Below are 23,757 nucleotides of genomic sequence, written 5' to 3'. Positions count from 1 at the left end.
GTACCACATTTGTCAATGCGTGAAGATAAACAGTGAGGTGGGGACGGTAACTATTCGTATGAAATGATATCCCAAGACAGCTATAATAGCATGAAGTATACAGGGTGTTACAAAAAGGTATGGCCAAACTTTCAGGAAACATTCCTCACACGCGAAGAAAGAAAATACGTTATGTGGACATGTGTCCGGAAACGCTTACTTTCCATGTTACAGCTCAATTTATTACTTCTCTTCAAATGGAATGGAAACACACAGCAACAGAACGTACCAGCGTGGCTTCAAACACTTTGTTACAGGAAATGTTCAAAATGTCCTCCGTTAGCGAGGACACATGCATCCACCCTCCGTCGCATGGAATCCCTGATGCGCTGATGCAGCCCTGGACAATGGCGTATTGTATCACAACCGTCCACAATACGAGCACGAAGAGTCTCTACATTTGGCCCCGGGGTTGCGTAGACAAGAGCTTTCAAATGCCCCCATAAATGAAAGTCAAGAGGGTTGAGGTCAGGAGAGCGTGGAGGCCATGGAATTGGTCCGCCTCTACCAATCCATCGGTCACCGAATCTGTTGTTCAGAAGCGTACGAACACTTCCACTGAAATGTGCAGGAGCTCCATCGTGCATGAACCACATGTTGTGTCGTACTTGTAAAGGCACATTGTAACCTCCCCACAAAAAATATTAAATAAAAATGAAAAATGGTGCAAAGCGTAACCTCCCCACAGAAAATGTTAAATGAAAATGTAAATGGAGCCAAGCGTAAACTCCCCACGAAATATTGTTAAATGGAAATGTGCCAAGCGTAGCCTCGCCACAAAAAAGAATAATAATTAAAATGAATTTTTTTAATATTGTAACCTCTGAACAAAATTGGCTCCCATTTATAATCTGTGTGCAAAAATGTATTGACATTTAATGTTAAGTTCGAAACAGAAAAAATTCCTAAACACCAAAATAAAAAGTTTTGTAACCTGTTAAATTTTATGAGGACAGCAGCGCTGCCCTTCGGCCCTGTATTCTGAATAAAAAAAGCAAAAATTCTTACCTCAATAAAACTACAATTATATCTGCTCTTAATTAGTCATTTTTCGACACAGCTTCGTGCAATGCTGGCGTTTTTTTTTTTTTTTTTTTTTTTTTTTTTTTTTTTTTTTAATTCTTGGAAGCAATGATAATGCATTGGAAATTGAAATGAATGCTTTTCTTTAAAAGAGTTACTTTATATTATAAAAATTATTATTTGGGCATTTTTTAACAAATTAAATTACAATTAACATACATTATTAAATATGCGCAAGGCTGCTTCTTTACCTTCTACAACAATACTCATCCTCCAGAGTCGCGAGCAGAGCACACAGCCGACGCATGCCGACTCCCGCTGACTACTACTCACTCGCTACTAAAGCCGAATGACTACTGCTGTCGACTGAAGACTACTGTCGACTCGCGCAGACTCGCGACAAGCAACAACCAACGATAAACTACTCTCTGGTCAGAGATTCTGTCATGCCTCACCCATCGCCGGCAAAGCATACGTCTTACAACATGTTCTAGCAGCACAGGTAGAGTATCCCGTATGAAATCATGGCGGTGAATCGAGGAAATACAGTACATACTGACGAAACTAAAATGAGCTCTAACATGGAAATTAAGCGTTTCCGGACACATGTCCACATAACATCTTTTCTTTATTTGTGTGTGAGGAATGTTTCCTGAAAGTTTGGTCGTACCTTTTTGTACCACCCTTACATTCAAAAAGACAGGTACAACTTGGATTGATCTTCACACGTAACATAGGTCTGAACACTACTGTGCGAAACAAAGTGAACAATGATTAAAAAGGGTACAACATTAACATAGAATTCTATAAAAATCAAACCGCTTAATCAGTTAATATCTTAATGCGTGACTCAGGGAAGTGGGATGGTTCTCCTCTCAGCTCTGAGCAAAGGAGCCAAGTTAACTAGTTCCCAGTATCACGTGACTGAGTGTGCCGTCCCCTAATCAATAAAAGTTTGAGTTTATCCATTTAACATGAATTTCGAGAAAGAGTTTATCTGCACTCGATATAGGTGCCGAAACATCAGATTGGCTCTTGCTTGCAAAGTGGTCGATCTCGAAATTAAATTTTTGCAACGTGGTGATTTAATTACGGGATATAATTCCATTTATAGTAGAATATTTGTTTTGACATTTGTCTGGCTTTGAACTGCGTAAATGCCTTTATTGAAGTGTTTTGGATTTTCACGTGAGAGGAAGGTGAGGTGTAAGTGCCGCGTTTGTTCCGTGGACAGAGGAGAGAGCGCTTTTGCTTTATTCTGTTTTGTTGGACGAAGACGTGTGCGTGAATGAACAATTCGTCTTCGTGATTTGTCCGTATTATTTCTAGGGAAAAGTGATACATTGTGTGACTGTTACATTAATCCAGTTCTGTCGCGTGACAACGTCGACGAGAGTAGTTTAAAGTCACAGAGAGAACACAAATAACACTTTGGTATAGGACGCGCTCAGACGCACTGTGTGCGTTTGACGTTGCAGAATTAACTGAAAACACGCAGATTTGAATAACCGCGCGATAGACAATAGTGTGGTGCGTAAATAATTAGCGGCGATTGAAAGACTCACCCGTGCGAAGTATTAAAATATTGAATTTTGAAATAATCGGCAATACGAAGGAGCTTATTGATTCCGTTGCTAGGCTGCATGAATCATTCAGCACAATTACAGTTGTACACGAAATCACACTATTTAAGATGAGTGGATGCACAGTGACTGCAGTTTTATTTCAGAGGGATCAATAAACCGCAGTTCGGCATATTCAATGTTGTACGATTTCTCAACGTAAAACCAGTCTTTTGAACTTTGAATGCCAGTACACTACATACCTGTCGGAATTTTGTCACGCTTGCCGAAAATCTACGAGCCGTTCTCCTTCGCTCCTTCCGTGAGACGAGCAAGCCGGAAGACAAGAAGACACAACGCCAAGCGGTTCACGTGGTGATCCGAGAGAAGGAGGGAAAAAAGCGGTTCACCAGTACAGTAATAATTTCTACAAATCAGGTGCGCAGTGCTGCAGTCTTATTCAAACTTCTTTACTTCAAATATAAATGACATTATTCAAATTTTATATTCCTTTCGCTTTCCAGTGTATAGATCATATTCATCCTTGCTGACCTGTATAATAAATCGTTCTTCATCTGTTGTTGTTGTTGTTGTTGTGTTCTTCAGTCCTGAGACTGGTTTGATGCAACTCTCCATGCTACTCTATCCAGTGCAAGCTTCTTCATCTCCCAGTACCTACTGCAACCTACATCCTTCTGAATCTGCTTAGTGTATTCATCTCTTGGTCTCCCTCTACGACTTTTACCCTCCACGCTGCCCTCCAATACTAAATTGGTGATCCCTTGATGCCTCAGAACATGGCCTACCAGTCGATCCCTTCTTTTAGTCAAGTTGTGCCACAGACTCCTCTTCTCCCCAATTCTATTCAATACCTCCTCATTAGTTATGTGATCTACACATCTGATCTTCAGCATTCTTCTGTAGCACCACATTTCGAAAGCTTCTATTCTCTTCTTCTCCAAACTATTTATCGACCATGTTTCACTTCCATACATGGCTACACTCCATTCAGAAACGACTTCCTAACACTAAAATCTATACTCGATATTAACAAATTTCTCATCTTCAGATACGATTTCCTTGCCATTGCCAGTCTACATTTTATATCCTCTCTACTTCGACCATCATCACTTATTTTGCTCCCGAAATAGCAAAACTCCTTTACTACTTTCAGTGTCTCATTTCCTAATCGAATTTTTCTTTGTTTCCTTTACTGCTTGCTCAATATACTGATTGAATACATCGGGGAGAGGCTAACACACTGTCTCACTCCCTTCCTAATCACTGCTTCCCTTTGATGTTCCTCGAGTCGTATAACTGCCATCTGTTTTCTGTACAAATTGTAAATAGCCATTCGCTCCCTGTATTTTACCCCTGCCACCTTCAGAATTTGAAAGAAAGTATTCCAGTCAACATTTTCAAAAGCTTTCTCTAAGTGTAAATGGCTCTGAGCACTATCGGACTCAACTTCTGAGGTCATCAGTCCCCTAGAACTTAGAACTACTTAAACGTAACTAACCTAAGGACATCACATACATCCATGCCCGAGGCAGGATTCGAACCTGCTACCGTAGCGGTCTCGCGGTTCCAGACTGTAGCGCCTAGAACCGCACGGCCACTCCGGCCGACTTTCTTTGGGATTGGAATTATTATATTCTTCTTGAAGTCTGAGGGTATTTCGCCTGTCTCATACATCTTGCTCACCAGATGGTAGAGATTTGTCAGGACTGGCTCTCCCAAGGCCGTCACTAGTTCTAATGGAATGTTGTCTACTCCTGGGGCCTTGTTTCGACTCAGGTCTTTCAGTGCTCAGTCAAACTCTTCACGCAGTATTGTATCTCCCATTTCATCTTCATCTTCATCTTCATCTACATCCTCTTCCATTTCCGTAATATTGTCCTCAAGTACATCGCCCTTGTATAAACCCTCTATATACTCCTTCCACCTTTCTGCCTTCCCTTTTTTGCTTAGAACTGGGTTGCCATCTGATCTCTTGATATTCATACAAGTGGTTTTCTTCTCTCCAAAGGTCTCTTTAATTTTCCTGTAGGCAGTATCTATCTTACCCCTAGTGAGATAAGCCTCTACATCCTTACATTTGTCCTCTAGCCATCCCTGCTTAGCCATTTTGCACTTCCTGTCGATCTCATTTTTGAGACGTTTGTATTCCTTTTTGCCTGCTTCATTTACTGCATTTTTATATTTTCTCCTTTCGTCAATTAAATTCAATATTTCTTCAGTTACCCAAGGATTTCTACTAGCCCTCGTCTTTTTACCTACTTGATCCTCTGCTGCCTTCACTACTTCATCCCTGAAAGCTACCCATTCTTCTTCTACTGTATTTCTTTCCCCCATTCCTGTCAATTGTTCCCTTATGCTCTCCCTGAAACTCTGTACAACCTCTGGTTCTTTCAGTTTATCCAGGTCCCATCTCCTTAAATTCCCACCTTTTTGCAGTTTCTTCAGTTTCAATCTGCAGTTCATAACCAATATATTGTGGTCAGAATCAACATCTGCCCCTGGAAATGTCTTACAATTTAAAACCTGGTTCCTAAATCTCTGTCTTACCATTATATAATCTATCTGATACCTTCTAGTATCTCCAGGCTTCTTCCATGTATATAGCTAACGGATAGAATCAGAAGGCAACACAGCACTGCAGAATATGTCCGTCACCTACCACACTTCAACTAAGAATGTATGACTGCGCAGGGGTAAATACTGTGCCACAAGACGAGCAAAGATTGTTTAATAGTAACCTAACTTTCTCTCTCTCTCTCTCTCTCTCTCTCTCTCTCTCTGATGTGCACATCGATAACATGCAAAATCCTAAACGACATGACTGCCTTACAGTATTCAGAATATAACAATACAGAGCGAGCTTACACACTGAGGGAGTCAGAGCATACGAGAGAGTTAGAGATTCCGTGTCGCCAGTGTAGGAGGTGGCCTTCGAGTTGTGTACACGGCTGGGCAGACGTGCCAAAGTGTCGAGAGACTTTTCTTGTTAGGCGAGTGGTGTCTGTTCTCGAGGAGTTATGCCGACTGTAAATTATTCCAGAGGGCGCAGGCGAGATGTCTGCGCCGGCGTCGGCGGCCGGGCGGAATGTAATTTGGTCGTCCGCCCCTGGCACCTGCGCGCCGAGACCTCATCTGCGAGGTGTCGACGCCGGGCACCCTCTGGGAGGGCGGGAGGGAGGGAGGGGTGGCTGGGCTCGGCTTATCGCGGCGCAGGTTTTTGCGAGCCACCCCGCGGAGCGTCGCTACTCAGTGCGCGTGAAGGGGGGGGGGGGGGGGGTGGAAAGCGTCAGCAGACCAGCGTTGAGAGATGTGGCTGTGCGAGTCAGCAGTCAGCCGCCGGCTGGACCACTCTGCCAGCGATGGCTGTAGGCCCCTACCGCACAGGAATCGTTAGCGCTAGGATTTCACCCGGAACAAGTCCCGCCCACTCACCCCCAGTTTTCCCGGTCTTTGTTCGGCGCCTGGGCATCGTTTCAGTTGACCCACGTGATTTACCGCTTCGCCTGCACTCGCTCGGAGTGAATGTTAAATTAATATCTTGCCAGGTCTTAAATTTTGCCAGATAGTTAAAAGACACGTTACAAAAAACGCGAACAATTGGCCTCAGCTGTGTCAGGTACTTCCACAGCAAACATAAGAGAAAACAATTTAGCACTGAATTGTTTAAATACGAGAACTCAGTATTCAGATGAGTAGCCTATGAAGAAACATACTTTTACGTGAGAAAAAGCACCCGAAGTTAAAACAGGAAAAACCTCCCCTCAAAGAATAATTTGCTTGGGGAAAGAAGAACCACAGTTTATTTGGCACTTAAGTTTCAGAACTGAGACAGTATATGTGAAAGAAGCACCAATGTTCACTATACGTCGAGAGGGCATCAAAATTACTTTGTTCTCGCTAGATCGATTCAAGCTGTTTTTGCGTGTTATTCACTGAATAGTTTTGCTGAAAAGTTTTAGGGCTGGAAGAAGAACTAGCACAGCATAAAGGACGTTTTACAGCTGTGAAACACTGCAGCATTTATTTCCTCCATAACTGCTCTGTGACAAACATGCATATCATCACTATTATTTTAAAAAAATTGTTTGAATGACATTTACGAAATTAATAAATCTTTTGGTTTAAGCAGACAGGACAAATAATGACAGATTATTTTCCTGAGAGGTTTGCAGCAGGACAGAAACAGCCACAATTCTTTATAACGTCGTTTATAACGCGCAGGTATGGGATTGGAAGAATTTACAAGTAAAAATTCACACATTACCCATGCAAATACTAACGCAATATGTCGTATAAGCAAATATCTTACTGCTTTCATTAGGCATTTCTGCTTTATGGCATTCTTCTTTAATTTTCGTGAGCTACTATGAAGGCCTACATAAACAAAACGACTTTGACTTATTTCTGTACAACGTCTATTTTAGACAACAGAATTATTGGAGTATATCCGTGGCTTTCCTACCGACATTGTTTTCGCATTGTATGTTTGCTCTGCTGTTTCCCTGAAATAAACGTGCTATAATAAGTGAATTAGTTAATGAAAATTTGTCCTTATTGCCCTTAAAAAAATGGTTCAAACGGCTCGGAGCACTATGCGACTTAACTTCTGAGGTCAGCAGTCGCCTAGAACTTAGAACTAATTAAACCTAACTAACCTAAGGACATCACACACAGCCATGCCCGAGGCAGGATTCGAACCCGCGACCGTAGCGGTCGCTCGGCTCCGGACTGTAGCGCCTAGAACCGCACGGCCACTCCGGCCGGCTGCCCTTAAATAACATCACGTTATTTTCTGTTTTCTATTGCTGGCAACGCTTTTAATTCTCTATATATCCTAGCGCTAGGGGCACGTCTACCGCACTGGGACACCACTGACCGCTCTGCTGGGAGCGCCCGGGTCTGGCAGCACGAGGCGCCAGCAGAGGCTAGAGGAATGCCTTCAGTCTCCGCTCTGTAGGGGAGCTTCAAGCATTGTACGCAAGTTCGAAATTAAATGGGAATGCAGAACAGAAGTTCTGGGCACATCCCTTCATTGATGATCGTGACATTAAACAGCTTATTTGACACGCTTCACAAGGATTTAACGAATTACAGTGCTAAATTTTTCAGCATCTTGAGGTTGTCATTCTGTTTACGTTGAGAGGCACCCACATCCCTTGCTCATACTATGTGATCAAGCAGTCAGGCCGGCAAGATGAGTAGCCTGCCAAGCGAGTGGTTTTATTCTTATTTCTCGCAAAAACATCAATGACTGATTATGAGCTCTAGTACCCACAGTGAAGCTACAAAATATTCTCCTGTTTGAATAATACGCAACGGAAACGGATATCGCACATCTATTAGTAATTTACACAACTCTAATTTTTCACTACGCACTGGCAATACCACATTTTCTTTCTTACCCAACGGCTTTGATCAACACGTCGCCATCGCACTGAATATGAATGGCGCACACATTATAAATTCTGGATATCATGACTACACACTATTCGAAGAACAAGGCCACCAATCTTTTTCTTTTCACTATCTTTTTTATTCCGATAAATTCTATTACCTAAACACACCATTACATTTTATACAACAATTACAAATGAGAAACTCCGCCCAGTGGGCATGGCTTTACATTGGTGATTCTCTATCTTATGGTCTCGTAATTATCTAACGCTACAGTGCACTTTCTGGATAGTATGCTGGATCTTTGCTATATCTCACACTTCCACTCTCACAACCATCATCACGAAAATTTTCTCCAGACCGTGCGGTACAAAAAGGAACATGCATAACCCACTGCCTCTGAACCTATCTTGCTACTCTCCCATGCAAAACACACATACTTAAGTTACATGAGATACATCAGACTGGCAACATAGAATACGTCACAAAAAATAGTCACAACGTTAGAATCACTTCACTTTCAGCTTCCCCACTTCAGTTCGTATTCATCCCAGTTTCACGCGACACTGCCCCACTTCGTAACTTTTCTTTCCTACTATGAAATCTGGAGGATATATGCACGTCTTCCTGTGCATTGCAAGCCAACTGGCGTTGCTGGATAGACGGCTGACTCACCTTGCTTCACTCTCAGAGTATTATAGTTTGAATCAAGCGCCACACGGAAACATAACACGCAAAATAATATTAAGAACATATTCGTCATACACGCGAGTCCTCAACTGATACCATGGACGAGTACTTCTCCTTATCCTTCGTCTCATACACAGATTCTGACTCACACAGTACTCACCACGTGGAAGTACTCGTCTCTAATTTCAAGTCCTGCACACGCCATTCCTTAAATATTTCAACTTATGGTACACACGCCAGTAATTCAGCTTAACTTACGCACTCGGAAGTATTTCAACTTATTGCTCCACGTGGTTTCATTGTGAGCGTTGGTCACTTCCGAAGATTACTACCATCCCCTTAATATTACCTGCCTGTCATTTAATTCTCCCCCCAAAAGTTCCTGAAATAGAGAAATTATTATTCCAAGCTACTCTTAAGTATTTCACATCCATACCATTCTCTCCACTCTTTTGTCTTTACGGAGCACACCTATGACAGGTCTTACCAACACAAGATCCAGCGCCCGAGTGCTGAAACATGGCCGTTCTTCAGGTCATCTCGCACCTCCACCGAGGTGTGGGAGCACCATGCTACCGTTTTGGTCAGCCACATTTCAGGCGCTCAAAGCTCAGGTGAATTTCATCTCTTTGGTTCCACCAAAGGTGACCAAAGGACCGTCTCAAAGAGGATCATATATTGCACATTCACTATCTGCAGTTACCAGGCGACCATACATTCATTCATTTCACAGATCTCACCAAATTGGATGTAGGGATTTATTTTGCGGGAGTGCACATGTGATCAATTAAATAAATAAATTGTCATTCTTTCCTATACTGGTATTAAGTGAAATTGAGTTATTATTACAAAAAATATGTTGTTCTGACAAGAATAACGAAGAATGTTGTACCTATTTTCAGTGTCGGGCGGTGCTGTACCCTTTCAACTTGACGAGGTAATACAGATCTTCCGAGAACAACTGACGACAAAGGTTGCTGTTTTACAGAAAGTGATCTCACCAGAGGAAAAGATTTTCGTCATCTGTGTACTTGGTAGCTAATTATTTGTTGTCTGCAGTGATATTTACAATTTCAGTTGTAACTGTAAAGATACAAAGAAGTACTTTTCAATTTTCATTCGAAAAAAAAACTGAACTAAATTTGCAAATGTTGTAGACAAGAAGTCGGAAACCTGCCTCCTTTGTTTACGTATCTTCTTTCTTGGACATAATTCTATCGTGTCTGATGCATCACTTGCTGCTGCAGGAGATGTAGCTGTGCTATTTCGGTCTGAAAGCAGGTTTCGAGGAAAATTACATAGTCCGGACAGTAAACGTATTTTTTCTGTGATTGGAGTGGGGCATCACGAACAGGCTGTGACGAAATCGAGGATTGACAATTTCCACGATCTCCAGCCAGCCAGAGACCAGAAAGTGCGTCACTGTAAGTAGTTTGACCCTGACTGTATTGTGGGGGGGACTTATTCTTCGAACTGAGCCTCATTTATGACCCTCGTAATTGCCAACACTTTTTTTCCAGTTCGCATTTCGAATAGTTCTGAGATGGAGTGTCCCAAGTTGCTGATCTCATCTGAATCTCACAGGTGAAAGATTCTGTGTCAAAATTATCCAAAGCGCTCTCGTAGGCGGAGAAAACTAGGTACCAGTGAACGGCAGGTAGAGCTTTGCAGTTCCGCTGGCGTTCTCGCGCGGCAGCGGCCAGAAGCAGCCGTGACAGCGTCGTCAGGTTGGCAGGCCTGCATGCGGAAATACCCGGCGGCCGCGCTGCCGGCAGTGCTGCCACACTCAGCTAGATGCCAGGTAGTGCAGGCTGGTTCTGTCTGGCGTCTCTGCCAGCAGAACTGTCGTGGGGTCCCTGCGCGGTAGGTCCCCTTAGAGCGCTAAAGTAATGCGTCAGACACGAGACTGGCTGAAATACAGGGTGTCCCAAAGTTGTTGTTGTTGTGGTCTTCAGTCCTGAGACTGGTTTGATGCAGCTCTCCATGCTACTCTGTCCTGCGCAAGATTCTTCATCTCCCAGTACCTACTGCAGCCTACATCATCCTGAATCTGCTTAGTGTATTCATCTCTTGGTCTCCCTCTACGATTTTTACCCTCCACGCTGCCCTTCAGTACTAAATTGGTGATCCCTTGATGCCTCAGAACATGTCCTACCAACCGATCCCTTCTTCTAGTCAAGTTGTGCCACAAACTTCTCTTCTCCCCAATTCTATTCAATACCTCCTCATTAGTTATGTTATCTACCCATCTAATCTTCAGCATTCTTCTGTAGCACCACATTTCGAAAGCTTCTATTCTCTTCATGTCTAAACTTTTTATCGTCCACGTTTCACTTCCGCACATAGCTACACTCCATACAAAAACTTTCAGAAACTACTTCCTGACACTTAAATCTATACTCGATGTTAACAAATTTCTCTTTTTCAGAAACGCTTTCCTTGCCATTGCCAGTCTACATTTGATATCCTCTCTACTTCGACCATCATCAGTTATTTTGCTCCCCAGATAGGCAAACTCCCTTTCTATTTTAAGTGTCTCATTTCCTAATCTAATTCCCTCAGAATCACCTGACTTAATTTGACCACATTCCATTATCCTTGTTTTGCTTTTGTTGATGTTCATCTTATATCCTCCTTTCAAGACACTGTCCATTCCGTTCAACTGCTCTTCCAAGTCCTTTGATGTCTCTGACAGAATTACAATGTCATCGGCGAACCTCAAAGTTTTTATTTCTTGTCCATGGGTTTTGATACCTACTCCGAACTTTTCCTTTGTTTCTTTTATTGCTTGCTCAATATACAGATTGAATAGCTTCGGAGAGAGGCTACAACCCTGTCTCACTCCCTTCCCAACCACTGCTTCCCTTTCATGCCCCTCGACTCTTATAACTGCCATCTGGTTTCTGTACAAATTGTAAATAGCCTTTGGCTCCCTGTATTTTGCCTCTGCCACCTTTAGAATTTGGGGAAATGGGTGCTAAAGTGTTACTAGAAAACAACGATTGTGAGTGAGCTACGACGACGTTGGAGGGTTGAGTTTGGAGCGCCACCACCAACAAGAGTAACAATTACAAAAATCCAAGATAAGTTGACGTCGAAGAAACGGTGAAGAGTATGATGAAGGCACATTTCGGAAGAAAGAGACGTTCAACAGACAATGTGAGTGTTGATGCAATGATCCAGACGTGCGCACAGTGCCCGGTGAAATCTGTGAGGCAATAACCTCGTGAGACTGAGATCTGCAAAAAGCAGTGGTCATAGCATGTTGCGGGCTCAGAAATTTAAGCCTTACATTCCAAGACTTTTCCATTCTCCTAACGAGGATGATCCCAATAGGCGAAGTGAACAAATGTGAATAAGAGCAACTTTTCCAAGATCTTATCCTTTGGTCGAATGAAGCTACCTTTATAAACTTAACGGAACAATTAACCTACATAACTGCGTGTACTATACCAGTGAGAATCCAAACGTAATCGATGAAAAGCGTGTTAATCCGCAAGGAGAATCAGCCTGGTGTCGTCTGTCTTCTAAAGGGTTAATCTGGCCGCACTTCTTTGAAAACACCTTCAGAGGTGTCAGAAATGTTGCGTATGATAATTCCTGGTCTTAACGACTTTCAACAGGATTGGGCGTCACTCCACTTTCACGCTGATGTGAGGGCGTTTCTCTAGGAAACATTTCCTGACACATGGCAAGGATGAAGAGGGACTGTGGATATTCCAACTCGATCTCGTGATTTAATTCCGCTGGACTGGTATCTGTGGGGTACTCTCAAAAACGCAGGACCACACACTTCGGATGATATTAAACAACAAATTGTGCAAACCTATGATGCTACTCCTTAGGAACAAGACAGGTGGGATGTCGCTCTGTTGTAAGTCGTTGTCGACGGTGTACTGCTGCATTTACCGACTTCAGCTGGACCTTAAGACACACAAAACTGTACTGAACTTATATCTCATTTAATTAGAAACAGATCTTCAGTGTCAGAATCGGTGACGTGTCCATGAACATTTGTCAAATTAAAATTCTCCGATTCCATTGTGAAGATATTATTTTTATCTGTACTTTACTGTTAATCTAAATCTTTAAATTCTCTCGCAGTTGAATTAATAAAAATATCTCGCGATTGTTATTAGTTGCGCGTCGGAAATTTACAAGATGGCGCACTACGTCTTCTAATTCTGCGATTGTTGAACATAAAAAAGTAATTATCAAAGTGTAATTGTGTGTTGCCACAAACACTACCAGGATTTTAATATGGAAAGAAAAAGGTTCTGCTTTAAGTGGAGCTAAGCCAAGGTGCAGCCGCTGCATGCGTTTGCGCTTTCCTACCTTAATTCCGACTGAGCTGCGTCACTCACGATTACGTTAGTCCTTGTTCCTTCTGGTTATTGTGCCATCCGTTTATACAGTTAATATTGTTTCACCTTATTCGCCATTTTCCATGTGCGTCATGTAACAGAGAAACAGTAATTAGTACAAGTACATTTGTAGTACAACAATGAAGTACTTACTCTTTGTTCCACCAGCACTGTCCCTGTCAGCGGTCGCCAGTGTGGCGAAATAAATAAAAAAAAATTTAAATTTATTGTTTTTTTTTTAAATGAGAAAAAATTATGGATATGGAACTGTAACTTTAGAATTTTTGAAATGCTTTTTTACGGACTGTATTGACCGGCTTGAAGGCGGACAAATTCAGTGCTGTGTGAAATTTGCCTGTAATATAATTTACCATTCCGATTAATTACATTTTGAATTCTACGCCATTGTTGATTTAATCGGAGTTCTCGCCTTAGACGTAGAATTAGTCCTTCTGCCACAATATTAATTCATTAGTCGCCATCGGTATTCTTCTCTTTGTTGACCGTATGTATCTTCCGGAGTCGGCATCGGTTCACTTCACGAAGACGGTGGAAACCAAGGAATACAATGCTACGTCGCTTTAAATAATTTTCGTAAAACTTAGATACTTCTCACTATTTTTTATTCACAACGCAATAAGACTTGCTGTGCTCGTCGCACAAACCATAATTACTAACTATATGGCTGCCTTTCCGCACACTCCAAAAATTACGTCCATCCTCCACAAGGCAACAATCGAAAGTGTCTCTTAGCTCCTTCTAGGAATATGAAACAAAAAAGAATCCAATGTGAACATTACAAAGATTATAATCTACATGCCTGTCAATTTAATCTTTGGCGCAGCCTTCAAGGTATTGTATGTCTCTGCGTCGGAATGTATCATTACAATCTCCTTTAATTAGAAACAGATCTTTAATTTCAAATAGTGCATACATTATTTTGCGACACCCTGTAGAATAAGGCATAAGTTAGGTATATCGTACGAAGAGGATTGAAAATTAGACAGAGAGCAAAAGGAGGTCGTAAGAAAACAGTAACACGGAAGACACAACACCAAACGCAAAATAACCGTCGACAAAATTTAATACTCTGTCCAGTGATATTAATGTGACTACCTGTTTGTCACAAGCCTGGCTGACCACGTATTTTAAGGAGAGTCAGTGATGGTGAAGGAGGTACCGACGGGTATGTGGAACCATGGCGACCACAGTGTCGTGCCCACCTGCACTGGGTACCTCGGTTGAGGATCCGTGGCGCGAACAGCTCGATCGAAGTGATTTCACGGGTTCTCGACTGGGTTTTAATAGGGGAAGTCTGATGACCAAGAGAGTACGTTAAACTCATCCTGGCGCTCTTCGAAGCACGCACGTACCCAGCCAGCTGCGTGACACGTTGCACTGTCCTGCCGGTAGGTGCCACAGTGCTGACGAAAAGTGCATTTAGGGGTGGACATGGTCCCCAAGGATAGATACATACACTACTTCATGAAATTACCTTGCATTGGGACAAGAGGATTGCGCTCCACGACTGTGATGAATTATCAAAATGGTAAGGAACATCTATCAGTCGCCGTTCCTGTTATAGCTTTGAGCGGATGCAGATTTCGGCTAGTAACTAGCCATTATCAGTACTAAAAGTACAAGTAGTACATAGTCAGACAATAGTATGCGAAAATTGCAGCCAATGACAAAGCCCATATCTCTTGTACATTTTTGTACATTCAGATACATACCAGTGTAACAGTTCCGAAATGCTGGTATGTAATTGAATGTACAAACGATATAGGTTATGTCATCGGTTGTAATTTTTGTATACTGTGCGCTGGCTTCTAGCATTGATAGTGGCTAGTTACAAGCCGATATCTGGCTCTGCTCTAATGAGGCTAGAAAGGAAACGACGGCAGATTGCCTTTATTTACACTATTGGCTATTAAAATTGTTACACCACGAAGATGACGTGCTACAGACGCGAATTTTAACCGACAGGAAGAAGATGCTGTGATATGCAAATGATTAGCTTTTCAGAGCATTCACGCAAGGCTGGCGCCGGTGGCGACACCTACAACGTGCTGACATGAGGAAAGTTTCCAACCGATTTCTGATACACAAACAGCAGTTCACCGGCGTTGCCTGGTGAAACGTTGTTGTGATGCCTCGTGTAAGGAGGAGAAATGCGTACCATCACGTTTCCGACTTTGATAAAGGTCGGACTGTAGCCTATCGCGATTGCGGTCTGTCGTATCGCGACATTGCTGCTCGCGTTGGTCGAAATCCAATGACTGTTAGCAGAATATGGAATCGGTGGTTCAAATGGTTCAAATGGCTCTGAGCACTATGGGACTTAACATCTATGGTCATCAGTCCCCTAGAACTTAGAACTACTTAAACCTAACTAACCTAAGGACATCACACACATCCATGCCCGAGGCAGGATTCGAACCTGCGACCGTAGCAGTCGCGCGGGGAATCGGTGGCTTCAGGAGGGTAATACTGAACGCCGTGCTGGATCCCAACGGCCTCGTATCACTAGCAGTCGAGATGACAGGCATCTTATCCGGACGGCTGTAACGGATTGTGCAGCCACGTCTCGATCCCTGAGTCAAGAGATGGGGAAGTGTGCAAGACAACAACCATCTGCACGAACAGTTCGACGCCGTTTGCAGCAGTATGCACTATCAGCTCGGAGACCGTGGCTGCGGTTACCCTTGACGCTGCATCACAGACAGGAGCGCCTGCGATGGTGTACTCAACTACGAACCTGGTTTCACGAATGACAAAACATCATTTTTTCGGATGAATCCAGGCTCTTTTTACAGCATCATGATGGTCGCATCCGTGTTTGGTGACATCGCGGTGAACGCACATTGGAAGCGTGTATTCGTCATCGCCATACTGGCGTATTACCCGGCGTGATGGTATGGGGTGCCATTGGTTACACGTTTCGGTCACCTCTCGTTCGCACTGACGTCACTTTGAACAGTTGACGTTACATTTCAGATGTGTTACGACCCGTGGCTCTACCCTTCATTCGATCCCTGCGAAACCCTACATTTCATCAGGAAATGCACGACCGCATGTTGCAGGTCCTGTACGGGCTTTTCTGGATACAGAAAATGTTCGACTGCTGCCCTGGCCAGCACATTCTCCAGATCTCTCACCAATTGAAAACGTCTGGTCAATGGTGGCCGAGCAACTGGCTCGTCACAATACGCCATTCACTACTCTTGATGAACTGTGGCATCGTATTGAAGCTGCATGGGCAGCTGTACCTGTACACGCCATCCAAGCTCTGTTTGACTCCATGCCCAGGCGTATCAACGGCGTTATTACGGCCAGGGGTGGTTGTTCTGGGTACTGATTTCACAGGATCTATGCACCCAAATTGCGTGAAAATGTAATCAGATGTCAGTTCTAGTATAATATATCTGCCCAATGGATACACGTTTATCATCTGCATTTCTTCTTGGTGTAGCAATTTTAATGGCCAGTAGTGTATCATTTTGAAAGATATACAATTTAGTTTTTCCATTACGCCTTCCATACTGATGAGATGACCCAGGGAACGCCACGAAAACATTCCGCTTCCTCCTCCAGCCTGGTGCAGGGTGCAGGGTGCAGGGTGGTGTAGGGTGCAGGGTGTTTGCTGTCAGACGTTTCACGCCCTACTTGCCAACGGCTACCTGACTGATGGAGCGTAAAACGCTATTTATCTGAAAAGACCACCTGTCCCTACTGAGTTGGCGTCCAGTTGCGGTATTGGCGTGCAAATTTATCGCTGAAGAACAGCAGTCAGCGTGGGTGCCTGCTGCAGGGGCCCATGCACAACAATGTTCGCTGAGCGGTCGTTGAGGAGGCCAATTCGGATTACTTGAATATTGCTCGTCAGTGTGGGATCCGTACCTGATGGCACTGGTACAGGAAATAGAGAAGATACAAAGAAGAGCAGCGCATTTCGTTACCATTTCATTTAGTAAGCGCACAAGCGTCACAGAGATGTTCAACCAACTCCAATGGTAGAAGCTGCAAGAGAGGTGTTCTGCGTCACAGTGTCGTTTATTGTTGAAGTTCCGAAAGCGTACGCTCGTAGAGTAGTCATCCAATGTGTTTGTTGTGTACATAGTTCCGCGTAGTCAGCGCGTATACAACTTTCCCACTAGAGCGCGCCCCGATAAGCACAACAGCGCAGGCGCAGCGCTCGTCTGTCTCCGCACTACGAGATGGCGCTGCCTTAGAGACGGACCAAATTCTGCTTCCGCCGATCCGCGTATTAATATTTAACGCAGTCAATGAGATTGCTGCTAACGTATAACCTTTTCTCCTCGCGCATCACACTCGAGCAGTGTTACATGAACGCGCGAGGTATTATAATGAGTGTACAGACCTCTGATTAGTCAGTCTGCATTTGTCTGCACCAGTCTATAGTCAAGTTTCGGTCTGCACCTAATAATATTACCATATTCCTGTACATAGCCTTTGTCAAGTATCAGAGATATATGTGAGAATTAGATTAACGTACCAATACCAAAGGAACTTCAGATTGTCAATTGTAAATAGCATCCAGAACCAAGTTAAGTAATTTTTATGCTTGTTATTAATTTAATAAATGTGTGTGAAAATTAATCAAGTTCTGTTTAAAGTTGGTGACCGTCAATCTGCTACTCTAAGCGTGCAAGTGGCATTTCTATCGTCTGACCTAACGGCAGAAGATAATCACGCCACGATAAGACCACGAGACATATTGCTGACACTTTCCTACTTCGTTAGAGCGACAAGTCAAATAATCTGATGGTGTGTGTGCTGAAGGTCTTACAGTACCCACACCACAGTATTGCTTCCCCCTACATACGTCTCGCGAAAAGATCGTGAAGATAACATTAGACAGATTCGAGCCCACATGGAGGCTAACCGACAATCGATCTTCCAGTCAACTATTCGCGACTGGAACTGAAAAAAAGGGGGGAGAGCGACACTGGTACACGAAGTACCCTCCGCCACATACCGCAAGGTGGCTTGCCGAGTACAGATACTCTGAAACTTCAGCTCAAAAACGCAGCTCATAGTACAAGGAAGAATGTAATTATTCATACGTGATCCCACAAGAATCCTATCAAATAAACTAGTAATTACATGGATGAGAATGTGGTTTATGTAGCTCGCCTACGATACTAACGAGAAACCGATTTCTGGCCCTCGTTAAACAAGGCTGAGCATTTCACGAAATAAAGCATGTTTAAACCTACTGTTCGTAATGGCTCGTCGCAGACCTGAGACCGTTGTACTGAATTAGTGCGCGAAGCTGCGCTGTGCTTAGACTCTCAAGGAGCGAAAGTTATGTTTCTCTATGTCTAAAGATAGCTGCAAACCGTCCAACGAACGACTTGATGTACGCCGAGAAAATTGGGGAAAAAACGCAGAAAATATGCCCGAAACCGCGTTAACAATTGTAAAAGCATGCTGTGACGTATAGTTAATGAGAATCAAATAACACACTGATGATTGCGATATTTTTCGCTGAAGCTACGTTGGGAATAAATAAACAACAAAAGTGTATTGCTTCAAGGTGGACCCACACTCCCATTTGTCATTTTTTGTGTGCAAATGCGGACCAATGGAAGAGTTTTAAGATAAAAAAACTAATTGTTCACTGTGACTCGTAGCTCGTAACAGGAACATGCAGAAAGCAATGTCGTGGCAAGTTCGCACATCTGTCTTCTCCACTAACAATAGGAAGGCCTCAGACACAGCCAATCCATTCGCCTCATATTTGGCAGGTCATGTGTGTACAACCTTAAATGGAAAACTCTTAAGGTACTTTGGCTCAACACTCCAACGTTTTTGAGAAAAGCACTTCTGAAGTTCGTGAAGCACAATCAACTCAGAATTGATGGGATCGATATATAATTGAAAATTTAGCGTTTTTCATCATTGTATATGGGGTGCGCAAATGCAAATTTTCCTAGAAATCGGGGAAAGAAAGTTTTACAACTACAGCTTATGTCCCATCAAATAAACACTGTTTAAAAGAAATTGCCCTGGCGTAGCGACCAAGCCACCTGGCCGCGGAACAGAGTATATATGATCGGTTCTCCGATGCATTCTACACGTTTTTTTATTTGTATTTTTTGTCGTTTGGAAGTTTGTAGGAAGAGTAAGGTTAGTAAAATAAGTAAATCAACATGTGTCGTAACAAAGTAGGTAACTTCATAAACGACTTGCATTAGTGAAAAATTAAAAACGTGATTTTAGTCGCTTTACAGTGGCTCTTCCCTCGCTCTGTTACATCTCCTCAATTTCCTTGGAACAAGTAGGTGGATGGCACTTGTCATAACACCATTGGAAGTAGATATACTCGCGGCAGTCTTCTTCCGAAGATTCGGCGGAATACAGACTTGGTTTAAATTTTCAAATATTTATCTTTTGAGACTTAATTTTGATACATACCACACATAAGATAACATTGCCTGAAAAATCGGTGCTAGAAATTGTTGTTGAATTGTGCTGTGAATCGTTATTGCGTCCCCGCGGCTGTGCAATAACCGGTGGATTTCCGGAAGCAGAGTGCAATTTTGAAGCCTCGAAATGAAATGTTAAACTTGGCGGTAAAGATAAATATCACATGGTTGGCACACACATGTGCAGCTTGGCGGTATTACTTCTACCGTGCATGTCGGTTGACCCTTGTCATCTGTAAACATGCATCACACGTTGCGGTATTAATTTGTCCGCTCCATCAACGTGTGATTTGAAAATACGTAATTTCCCGTGTTTGGAGCATGTGACGTAAACATGTATTAAAGAGTCAATTAAATGATAGAGCTCTTCTATACCTGGAGGACCGAATGAAACATTAGTTTCTTAGAAGCACAGGAAAACTTTGGGCAGTGTTTTCTAGACGCTGTAACGGACTATTTCGCCGTGTAAGAATGTGTTATTTTCTTTATACCACCAACTGCGACAATGGTTCGCTCTTGCCCCATACGCAGCCGGCCGCTGTGGCCGAGCGGTTCTAGGTGCTTCAGTCCGGAACCGCGCTGCTGCTACGGTCGCAGGTTAGAATCCTGCCTCGGGCATGGCTGAGTGTAATGTCCTCAGGTTAGTTAGGCTTAAGTAGCTCTGCGTCTAGGGGACTGACGACTTCACATGTTAAGTCCCATAGTGCTCACAGCCATTTGAACCATTTTTAACCTTACGCGATATCGTGCGTCGAATGCTCGATTTCGCAGCGCCTTTACTCGGAATTATTTTCATACAGCGAAGCTTACAATTTCGATTCTTTACTAACCCGAAACGTTTGAGAAATTTATTTGCCTACCATATTATTATTATTATTATTATTATTATTCCTTATTGGTTTATTTAGCTTATTAACCCTCTTCTTGCTAATTTCAATGCGAAATATACGGATGAAAAAAGAAAACAAAAACTGCAGCATGCATCAGGGAATAGAAACAGGTTCTCGGCTTCCCAGCCAAATGCCTTAGTCGCTTCGCCTGCGGCGCTTTCGTTGGAAGAGTTATACCTCACGGGTACAAAAGCGTGGTCGAAATCGTTTCTTTCCTTGTTTTCTAAGAAAATGTGAGTTTGCGGACCCACTACACAATAATTAAAAATGCTCAGTTTTCAATTATCTTTCAATCTCGCTAATTCTGAGTCAATTGCACGTCATGAACTTTTTCAGGGGTGATTTTCTCTAACACGGGAGGGGACGGGGTCTTGACCCAAAATATCTTATGGTCTCTCATTTTAGGTTGTACACAACTAACTTGCCAAATATGAGCCGAATCGGTTGGCCGTGTCTGAGGCCTTCCCTATGTAAGAACGCGTCCGCACAGAGCTGCACACGAATAACCATGCAAGAAGATCCGAACAAGAAACGCCAGAAAGCAAGTCTCTCCCCCATCTACTTGCGCCTTTGTCTCATTTGACGCTGTGCATTCGTTACCGGCACCAGGCCGTTCTGAGCTCTTAACGGCCGAGACCGCGAAACATCATCACCAAAACTACCCTTTAGGACTTGTCAGAGATTGTCCTCACATCAGGCGTCGATTACTGGACAAAGAATACAGGTATGGTACGGTGTGCTCGCCAGTTATATAGGGTGTTTAGAGACCTCACTGACAGACTTTTAGGGATGGTAAATCACAGAAAGACGATGATTTTATGTTACGGGACATATTTAATTTTTGGTACACCGTTTATGAGTTGCGCGCGTGGTCATGATGCGCACCGCCATCTAGCGACATGTTGCGCGGCTGGTGGTAGAGTTTTGTTCTGTGGAGTCATACTATTCCTATCATACAGCGTGTGTTGTTGTGACGCTGTGTCTTCAGTGGGGTGAGTCTTACTAGTCTTGAATTCAGATTTTCCTGCTGTTACTCAATTAAATGGAGTATTGGATTTATAAGCTCACTGACGTGATTGTGTGCTACGGTTAGGCGAAGACACCAACACCACAGTACCTTTGCTGCAGTTCACGGGTGTCTACGACAAGCGGGGAACTTCAGGGTGAAGAGACCCCTAGATGTGCTCCTGAACCTTCAGGCAACACGCGTGTTATAGCCTGTGCTACAGGAACAGGTCACGTATCCTTCTGGAGAGTATTGCAGGAATACAACCTACACGCGTACCATCTTCAAAGGGGCAGGTTTGAGGAGCAGCTGATCACCCACATAGTATGCCGTCTGTGCAATGTTTCGAACACCAAAAAGTGAGTGATGTTGCCTTTTACTTACAGATAAAGCCTTCTTTATAAGTGAGGGGTATTTTAACCCTTTCAGACCTTAATGTTTTCTGGAGGAAGAAAATTTTTCTTTTATGCTGTAATGCTCTTAGATGATTTTTTTAATGATTTTAGGTGCAAGATTTAGACGAAAATAAGTAGCCTTTTTCAAAATATTCTTTATACACTTGGCTTCTTTTCATGGACAAAAATAACTCGTGTTCAAATATTCGCTGTTGTAGTAAATAAACTGACCATTTAATAATTAGCATGCAATATAACAATAACAACAATAATATTTATTTATACACTGTGTAAGTTGCAGAATAAATGGTCAGATTCGCACCTTACATGAGACCTTTACAAATCGAAATGAGAAGGTGAAGATGACACCTAACATAAATCGACAGTTGTGATAACATTTGCCTATCAATATGTAATGCAAAAAGGGATGACTGTCAATCGACGGTAATTAACACACGATTCCTATACAATGCATATCTTTGAGCAGAAGATGGAACAGGGAACGCGAGTCGATTTTAGTTTTGAAAGGCTAGCCATACAATAGTGTAGTGAAGGTGCGCTGCGGAGGTTACGACAGAAACCACTTAAAGGGCTGGCAGGAAGGAGGACAGCGACCCCGGGCCAGGTGATTCAAGCTGGAGGGCCTCCTGTAGTGAGGGCATTGATACAAGAGCAGAGAAGAAGCTTCAGAAAACTGCGTTTCCAACGGGAGACGAACAAAAGCAAGTGACGCATTTTCGTCCAGCGAGTTCGACACACAGAAAGATCAATGTACTTTAGGTGTCTAGAATGGGCACAAAACGTCCGATTGGCGGAAACTCACTAGGAAGGAGAAAACTACTGAAGTTTTGACGCAGTGTGATAGAAGGGACGTTGCGATTGGTAGAGGGTGTTTCTAAAAAAGGAGAGGAACGCTCCTATTGGTCGAAAAAAGCCGTGACGTGCAAAAGAAACCAAGTGGAGGGAGGCAGTTCTGCCATGAGAGGACAAGAGAGAAATTTTGAATGGGGACTCTTCTCTGAAATGGCGTCAAGTGCAGAACAGAGCGCTTAACGCTCCGTACTACGCAGAGAAGAAACTGGTGTGGGCACTGCCTTCACAGCGGCTGCACTCCAGCTAAAATTAGCTGTAGCAACGTTTAACTCTAACTGTGGAGAAACGAACCAGCCAAATTAGGTAATTGTTCTTGCGAGAACTGAGAGGGCACTATAATATGCATGCTGCTCCAAGCATGCGCGTGTATATCGCCACATAATAAGACTAGTGCTGAGTACATGTTTTCTCGCATAACGAGAAACATAGGGAAAGTTTCTGATGGAAAGTTCAGCAAAGACCAGATTAGTTTTGTAGGAATTTCAGTGAGAGAGAGCGGCCTTGCAGACAGCAGCACGTCGCAGCTTAAGGTAAATACCACGTGCAGAGGCGTGAACTTTGTTGGTTCACCAGCTAGCATCCACTGTAAACTCGAGCGGCCTTGGGTAATCTTGCGCCCAAATTTGTCACTTGACTAACCATCCACCGTAGACTTGATTGTCATCCTAAATAGTACCGAACTTCGAACCGGAATCGGACGATTTTCGTAGTACTGACCAACATCATAACGTGTGTTAGGAGCAATTTTGTAAAGAAAAATCCAATTAAACTTTCATATTATTGTGCTTAGGATTAATGTAAAGAAACTTCCAATTTAACTTTCATAATATTGTGTTTAAGCTTAATATTCTTTCAGAGACTTAATATTTAACATCGTTGTGTATAAACTTATTTCACTTTTTGATGTTGGCAAGATGCGTTATCCATTGTGCTCTTTTTATGTTGACAAGTTGAAAATTGTGTGAAAAGCTGTAATTTGGTGAGGAATATTGCGACATTAAAGTTGTCATTTCACCTCACATAATTGTTCTCAATTCAAGAATACGCA

This window comes from Schistocerca nitens, chromosome 9, assembly GCF_023898315.1.
Source record: "Schistocerca nitens isolate TAMUIC-IGC-003100 chromosome 9, iqSchNite1.1, whole genome shotgun sequence".
NCBI lineage: Eukaryota > Metazoa > Arthropoda > Insecta > Orthoptera > Acrididae > Schistocerca > Schistocerca nitens.
This window is presented reverse-complemented; position numbering follows the sequence as displayed.